This window comes from Pristiophorus japonicus, chromosome 4, assembly GCF_044704955.1.
Source record: "Pristiophorus japonicus isolate sPriJap1 chromosome 4, sPriJap1.hap1, whole genome shotgun sequence".
In the NCBI taxonomy this organism is placed as follows: domain Eukaryota; kingdom Metazoa; phylum Chordata; class Chondrichthyes; family Pristiophoridae; genus Pristiophorus; species Pristiophorus japonicus.
Genome location: NC_091980.1, coordinates 71675229 through 71684452, shown reverse-complemented (window position 1 = coordinate 71684452; position 9224 = coordinate 71675229).

Below are 9224 nucleotides of genomic sequence, written 5' to 3'. Positions count from 1 at the left end.
GTCTTTTAATAATTTAATTTTAATGTTAATGCTGAATTCTGTGTGTTCTTGAGAAATGTAACGATTGAGTTAACATTTTATTTGGCAGAGCTGTTAACATCACAGACACAATAGGAGTAAGATTTATGTGATAAAATACAAATCTATTTAAATATGTGGAACTGTGGAGGAGCATTTAAATGGGTCATATTTTGAACCAAAATGAGTAATAGTAGCTTCTAATGAACATATTTGAAAAGAGTTACAATAATATCTGGTTTGGAGTGCAGATAAGAGATAATAGAACAATGTGTGAAATATACTTAGCTGCCAAAACCCAAATAAATGTCATGCCAAGAAATGCAGTTGGTCTGTGTATATAAATGTAGGACATAAATTTGAGTAGGTATTCAGAAGTTTTATTTGATTTACCTTTGGGGGCTAGGTGAAAACTTTGCAAAATTTTTCCTCATTGGATTAAAGGTATTAAAGATGAGAAGAAGGCTTCGATAATGGGGAAAATGTATTGGATTGTTCCTTTTGTGACCTCAGAAGTATGTAAGTAATTAGCAATAACTTGCATTTATACAGCACCTTTTACATACATCTCAAGGCACTTCCAGAGTAGTAATGAGGAATAGTACACAAAATCAGGAGACTGAGTTTAGAAGGGATGAATGAAGGCTTAGGCAAAAGAGCCAGCGATAGATTTTAAGCAGGTTAGAAAGGAGGGGAGAGAGGGAGGATGGGTTGGCAGGAGGTGGGAGAGTCCAGAGACCAGGGTCGAGGTGGCTTAAAACTCTTACCAACCGTAGGGGAGGGGAGTGGGGGGGGAGGCCAGAGTTGGAACACTGAAGGGTGCAGGAGGAAAAATAAGTCTGGAGGAGGTTGATGAAATTTGGTAGTCAGACCATAGAACATAAGAAATAGGAGCAGGAGCAGGTCATACGGCCCCTCGAGCCTGCTCTGCCATTTAATACGATCATGGCTGATCCGATCATGGACTCTGGTCCACTTCCCTGCCCGCTCCCCTTATCATTTAAGAAACTGTCTATTTCTGTCTTAAGTTGATTCAATGTCCCAGCTTCCATAGCTCTCTGAGGCAGTGAATTCCACAGATTTACAACCCTCGGAGAAGAAATTTCTCCTCATCGCAGTTTTAAATGGGTGGCCCCTTATTCTAAGATTATACTCTCTAGTTCCAGTCTCTCCTATCAGTGGAAACGTCCTCTCTGCAACCACCTTGTCAAGCCCCCTCATAATCTTATACGTTTCGATAAGATCACCTTTCATTCTTCTGAATTCCAATGAGTAGAAGCCCAACCTACTCAACCTTTCCTCATAAGTCAACCCTCTCATCTCCGGAATCAACCTAGTGAACCTTCTCTGAACTGCCTCCAAAGTAAGTATATCCTTTCGTAAATATGGAAACCAAACCTGCACGCAGTATTCCAGGTATGGCCTCACTAATACCCTGTATAACTAGCAAGACTTCCCTGCTTTTATACTCTATCCCCTTTGCAATAAAGGCCAAGATTCCATTGGCCTTCCTGATCATATGCTGTACCTGCATACTATCCTTTTGTGTTTCATGCACACGTACCCCCAGGTTCTGCTGTACTGCAGCACTTTGCAGTCTTTCTCCATTTAAATAATAACTTGCTCTGATTTTTTTCTGCCAAAGTGCATGACCTCACGCTTTCCAACATTATACTCCATCTGCCAAATTTGAGCCCACTCACTTAGCCTGTCTCTGTCCTTTTTCAAATTTTGTGTGTCCTCACACATTGCTTGTCCTCCCATCTTTGTATCGTCAGCAAACTTGGCTACATTACACTTGGTCCCTTGGTCTAGAAAACCATCCCTTATACACTCCAGGAAATCCTCCTCCACCGTATTGCTACCTGTTTGGTTAGCCCAATCTATATGCAGATTAAAGTCACCCATGATAACTGCTGTACTTTTATTGCACGCATCCCTAATTTCCTGTTTGATGCCATCCCCAACCTCACTACTACTGTTTGGTGGTCTGTACACAACTCCCACTAGCGTTTTCTGCCCTTTGGTATTCTGCAGCTCTACCCATCCTTGACCCTTGCACCAGGGAGGCAACATACCATCCTGTTGTTCATTCAAGACAATGTTGGCCAGGCAGCTTCATAGCACAGAAGTATTTTTGGAGTCAACAGACTTGGTGGCGAGGCAGCCTGGGTAGGAGCTGACCCCATGGTAGTAGATAATGCAACCGAAGGGCAGCATATAGATAAGGAAAAGGAGGGGCCAAGAATAGATCCCATGGGGATTTCTGATACAACAGTGTGCTGAAAGGAAGAGAAGCCATTGCTTAACATGTTCTGCCTATGTCCAGATAGGTAGGAGTGGAACCATGTAAGGGCAGTACTCTGGATAATAGAAGCAAAGCTTTGAAGGACACCAGCATGATTAACCATGTCAAACACTGCAGAAAGATCAAGGATGATAAGGAGGGATGGCGCACTGAGGTCAACATCGCAGGGATATTATTCATGAATTTGGCCTGAGCGAAAACTAGACAGGAATGATTTGAATGAGCAACTTCTGCGGAGATAGGAATGGAGCTGGGAAGTGACAACACCTTTGAGAGAAAAGGGAGGTTAGCAAGAAATGAGAGTGAAGGAGGACGGCTGGCTCGATGATGGGTCTTTTGAGTGTGGGTGATGACACCAAATCACACTTTCATTTTCCTCCTAATCCTCTGGCACCTTCTCTTTCAAGCACCTCACCTCATTCCACCCCTTTCGCCTCCTTTAAAATCTTTGTTCTCAGCTGCCCTACAGCGCCATCCCAAGTTTTTTCCAAATATATTTGTCCTACCCCTGCCGTTGCATTGAGTGAAGACTCATCATCAGTGATTTCAATCTCCATCTCAACTCACCTTGCTCTCACTCCTCTGAATTTGGTAAGGTTCATGTGAGGCGCCTTGGGACGTTTTACTACGTTAAAGGCACAATATAATTGCAAGTTGTAGTTGCAGGTATACACCCATGAGATCAATCGCAAGGAGGGAGAGAGAAAACAGGGAATTATAGACCGGTCAGCCTGACCTCAGTAGTGGGTAAAATGATGGAATCAATTATTAAGGATGTCATAGCAGTGCATTTGGAAAGAAGTGACATGATAGGTCCAAGTCAGCATGGATTTGTGAAAGGGAAATTATGCTTGACAAATCTTCTGGAATTTTTTGAGGATGTTTCCAGTAAAGTGGACAAGGGAGAACCAGTTGATGTGGTATATTTGGACTTTCAGAAGGCTTTCGACAAGGTCCCACACAAGAGATTAATGTGCAAAGTTAAAGCACATGGGATTGGGGGTAGTGTGCTGACGTGGATTGAGAACTGGTTGTCAGACAGGAAGCAAAGAGTAGGAGTAAATGGGTACTTTTCAGAATGGCAGGCAGTGACTAGTGGGGTACCGCAAGGTTCTGTGCTGGGGCCCCAGCTGTTTACATTGTACATTAATGATTTAGACGAGGGGATTAAATGTAGTATCTCCAAATTTGCGGATGACACTAAGTTGGGTGGCAGTGTGAGCTGCGAGGAGGATGCTATGAGGCTGCAGAGTGACTTGGATAGGTTAGGTGAGTGGGCAAATGCATGGCAGATGAAGTATAATGTGGATAAATGTGAGGTTATCCATTTTGGTGGTAAAAACAGAGAGACAGACTATTATCTGAATGGTGACAGATTAGGAAAAGGGGAGGTGCAACGAGACCTGGTTGTCATGGTACATCAGTCATTGAAGGTTGGCATGCAGGTACAGCAGGCGGTTAAGAAAGCAAATGGCATGTTGGCCTTCATAGCGAGGGGATTTGAGTACAGGGGCAGGGAGGTGTTGCTACAGTTGTACAGGGCCTTGGTGAGGCCACACCCGGAGTATTGTGTACAGTTTTGGTCTCCTAACTTGAGGAAGGACATTCTTGCTATTGAGCGAGTGCAGCGAAGATTCACCAGACTGATTCCCAGGATGGTGGGACTGACCTATCAAGAAAGACTGGATCAACTGGGCTTGTATTCACTGGAGTTCAGAAGAATGAGAGGGGACCTCATAGAAACGTTTAAAATTCTGATGGGTTTAGACAGGTTAGATGCAGGAAGAATGTTCCCAATGTTGGGGAAGTCCAGAACCAGGGGTCACAGTCTAAGGATAAGGGGTAAGCCATTTCGGACCGAGATGAGGAGAAACTTCTTCACCCAGAGAGTGGTGAACCTGTGGAATTCTCTACCACAGAAAGTAGTTGAGGCCAATTCACTAAATATATTCAAAAGGGAGTTAGATGAAGTCCTTAATACTAGGGGGATCAAGGGGTATGGCGAGAAAGCAGGAAGGGGGTACTGAAGTTGCATGTTCAGCCATGAACTCATTGAATGGCGGTGCAGGCTAGAAGGGCTGAATGGCCTACTCCTGCACCTATTTTCTATGTTTCTATGTCTGTGCTTTCAGGAAATGATGGGAAAGGGGAAAATAAGACCTAACTTCAGAACAGTATAGGTTGACTGTAATATTTTAACATAGTAATGTGTCCCAAGGTGCTTCGCAAGAGCCTTTTTAAAAATTCGATCCTGGGATGTGGGCGTCGCTGGCATGGATAGCGTTTATTGCCCATCCCTAATTGCCCTTGAGAAGGTGGTGGGGCTGTGATGATTGACTTCCAATCACCACAACCATCTTCCTTTGCGCTAGGTATGACTCCAGCCAGTATGCCTGGTATGCTCTTCTATACTCCTCATTGAACCAGGGTTGGTCCACTGGCTTGATGGTAATGGTAGAGTAAGGGATATGCCAGGCCATGATGTTACTTATCAAACAAAATTTGACACTGAGCCTCATAAAGAGGTATTCGGACAGGTGACCAAAAGCTTGGTGAAAAAGGTAGGTTCTAAGGAGCAACTTAAAGGAGAAAGGGAGCGGTGGAGAGGTTTAGGAAGGGAATTCCAATGCTTAGGGCCTAGGCGGCTGAAGGCATGGCCGCCAATGGTGTTCCTAAGCTATGGAGAAGAAAAATCAACCACGGTCTTCCTGCAAATAGTTATCCAACCCTTACTGGAAAGTGCATACGTGGATGTAATTGGAATAAAAAGATAAAATAAAGTGTAAATGCTGGACATTTGGATAGAATTTGATCCTACTGTGATGCCCCATAGTATGCCAACATTCATTGTGGTGTGAATGGTCAGTTGGGCAATCTACTGAAGGCCACTTAGCAATATTGAATCTGCTAAATAACAAGGGAAAGCTGGAATCCTAAACTGACAAACCAAATATACAGCAAGTCAGTCAGTCTCTGTGAAGAGAAAATATAGGTTCTCACATTTTGGGTGTGTACCCTTTATCAGAATTCTTTAAAAAATATTAGTTCTTATGACGCAGGCATCACTGGTAAGGCCAGCCTTTATTGCCCACCCCTAGTTGCCCTGAAGGTGGTGGGGGACTGGTGGGGCCTTCTTGAACCGTTGAGCAGTTTGATACAACTGAGTGGCTTGCTAGGCTATTTCAGAGGGCAGTTAAATGTCAAGCACTTTGGTGTGGGACTGAAGTGACATATAGTCCAGACCTGGTAAGGATACTCGATTTCCTTCCTTACAGAACATTGTGAACCAGTTGGGGTTTACCACAATCCAAAAACATCATGATGATCCTCCCTATCTCTAACCACCTCCATTCCTACAGCCCTCTGAGATCTCTGCCCTCTTCAATTTTGGCCTCTTGCACATCTTTGAGTTCCTTCACTCCATCATTGGCAGCCGTGCCTTCAGCTGTCTAGGCCCTAAGCACTGGAATTCCCTTCTAGCAGAGGGAAATGAGGAAACAATTAAAGTGTGATAATTCCAGAGACTTCAGATGTTAGCCTTGCATCAATGAGGTACTTTGCATGGCTTATGTTGGCAGGGAATCCAGTAATAGTGATCTGGCAATCCGTTGAGCCTTCTGCCGCATTAGCTATTTAATCTGCGTCCCGAACATTTGTCTGATTACATTGATTTCGCTGCCTTGTCTATCTCTACCTCTCGTCTCCTTTAAGTCGCTCCTTAAAACCTACCTCTCGTCCAAGTTTTTGGTCACCTGTCCAAATATCTCTTTATGTGGCCCAGTGTCAAATTTTATTTGATAATACTCCTGTAAAGTGCCTTGGGATGTCATCATCATCATAGGCAGTCCCTCGGAATCGAGGAAGACTTGCTTCCACTCTAAAAATGAGTTCTTAGCTGACTGAACAGTCCAGTATGAGAATTACAGTCTCTGTCACAGGTGGGACAGACAGTCGTTGAGGGAAAGGGTGGGTGGGACTGGTTTGCCGCACGCTCCTTCCGCTGCCTGCGCTTGGTTTCTGCATGCTCTCGGCGCTGAGACTCGAGGTGCTCAGCGCCCTCCTGGATGCACTTGCTCCACTTAGGGCGGTCTTTGGCCAGGGACTCCCAGGTGGGATGTTGCATTTCATCAAGGAGGCTTTGAGGGATGTTTTACTACATTAAAGGTGCTATGTAGATGTAAATTGTTGTTGTAGGTATGTACCCAAGATATCAACCACAAGAAATGCTTTCAGGAAATTAGGGGAAAGGGGAGAATAAAATCTAACTTGAGGACAACAATAAATCTAAAAGTGAATTCAGGAGAAACTTTTTTACCCAGAGTGGTTAGAATGTAGAACCTGCTACTACAGGGAGTACTTGAGGCGAATAGCACCGCTGCAATCAAGGGCGAAATGAATAGAGGATATGTTGATGCAGTTAGATGAAGAGGGGTGGGAGGAGGCTCCTGTGAAGCATAAACACTGGCAGGGACCTGTTGGCTCGAATGTCCCATTTCTGTGCTGTAAATACTTTGTAATAGTATAGGTTGACTGTAATATACTGTAATATGCTGTTTGCTGGCATATGCTGAGTATTGTATCTAAAAAAAATACACAAGGTTCACTGAAATAAAACATTACTCTGAAATAAAATATTACTCTGGACTGTATTTGTAACACAATTACTCCGAAAAGAATAGGAATTCAAGAGAGGGCTTGTATTTTTCTCCTGACTGCTTATAGGACGGTAATTTTTCTTGTAGTGGCATTTTTTGGCTGGAGAAATAAACATTCAGATTGACTACAACTGGAGCGTATAGGAGACACTGAGGCCTAGAAATTGGATAACGCAAAAAAAAACGGGCGCGGGCACCGCGTTGCAAGAAATGCCCGTGCCCGTTCAAGGAGCGCAGCCAGCATGTCATACTTTGTGCTGGCTGCTAATGATAATTACAGTGTACAGCCGGGCACGGAACGCGCTGCTGACAGGCTTTCCACTCAGCAGGGGGCTGAAGTGAGTGTTTGTGTTGTTCGAGCGAGGCTTGCTTTACTGCGCCTCGCCAAGGCAGTCTGCACCTCTTAAAGGTGAGCTGCCTTCTGCTGATGAAAAATGGTAAAAATGCTTCAGCACTAGCCCAAATGGCTCAACAGGCCAGGGAAAGGGAACCCAGGGTCTCGGACGCAGCACTCGAGCTTTGTGCAGGGGGTCAACACTGGAAGAGGGATCCTCTACCCGTAGGGAGCCAGGAGGCCACCCAGAAAGAAGGATGTGGGACCAGATTGCCAGGGCAGTCACTGCCTGCAGTGTCGCCCCCAGGAGCTGGCTCCAGTGCCCAAAGATGTTTCACGACCTCAGACGAGAGGTCAAGGTCAGTGAATGTATCTTCAAAAGTCATCTCCTACCAACTGCATCACAAGTCTCACACGCTACTTAATGCATGATCCACCCTCGCCATCATTCACCGACCAACAATCTCTACCAAACATGAGGCACATTCCGATCTTCACCTCACCCCCTTGGGGGAGACGGTGCTGGCCATTCTTGGCAGGGGCATGGCTGAGCCCTTGGCCAGTGAAGGGCTGAAAGAATACAAGATACTGGTATCCTGCTACGTTATCCTCTTTCTCACATCCCACTTACTCTCATCCAATAAGCTCTTCTGATTTATAAGCTCCACATGGTGTAAGCAAGCACCTCTTGGTTTACCTCCCCTCCCCCCCCTCCCCTCACCACAACTCTACTCTTGTGCCTTCCTCATTTCAGACACCCAGGATATCCAGCCATCCCAGCCAGTGGGTCAACAAGAGGGAGAGGAGAGTGAAGAAGAAAAAGGAAGCACCGTCACTAAATTTCACACTCCTAGCTACCAGCTCCTCGAGGTCATCCAGCAAGGCCATTTGCAACGTCCCCCACTGAAAGTCAGCAGCCTTCTACCATCCATGCTGCAGCCACTGGGGTAGCATTGCATAAAAGCACTAGGATTGGCAAAGGCACTTACAAGACAGTCAATAAGAGAAGGCACAAGGATGATTCATTGATTTTTTAAATGTACTGTGGATAAAGTTGGATTGGAAAGTTTGCTTTGTGGTGGCTTTTATTTCAGCATTATGGTAAAGAGGATGCTGTGATGGTCAGTAACAGAGGGAAGGGAAGGTGTGGGACTAATGTTGAAAGGGGAATTGGGGTTGTGTTTACTAGTACCGCAGGCGAATGATTCCATCCTGGATATCCAGGCCAGAAAGGGGCTGTCTGGGTTGCCTCCTTCCTTCCGCTTCCTCCTCTTCTCCTTCCTCCTCTTCTGCTTCCTCCTCCTCCTTCTGCAAGCAACTTGTCCCCTTTGCTGCCTCTGCTCCATCTCCATGAAGTGGTGCTCGCAGAGGCCTTCCTTTGAGAACCAAAACCTTGCAAACGTCCAGCAGGACTCCATGCCCTCCCTTTATACTTCAATAACTTAAAAATTATATATTATACTAAATTACTACTCCAATAAAATGTAAAGAAACCAGTACAAAAGCAAAAATCTAAACACCTGACAGTTGCATGTATCCCGTTAAAAAGCGCAGGTAGAGGATCCGTCGTACTGCTGTATGCACGTTCTGCCCTGCATGATGTGGAGAGGACAGGAGGGGAGTGGGCAGGTCGGAGGGCCTCCTCGTAGGACTGCTCCTGGGCCTGGCAAAGGTGGCCATTAGCAGGTCCATACAGCAGGCGGTTGAGGGGGTCGTTCAGCCCGACTGCCTGCTCTCTTCCGCGGCTACATTCACGCCAGGGTGTCTCTGGAGATGAAGCATGCGGTGTCTATCGGTATGCTCGAGGCTTTCCATGACAGGTGGGCACTGGAGGGAATGGAGTGCATCATCACCCCCGGCAACCAAATTTTGATTTGATTTGTTAGGTTTTCTTAAACATTTTCGGGTA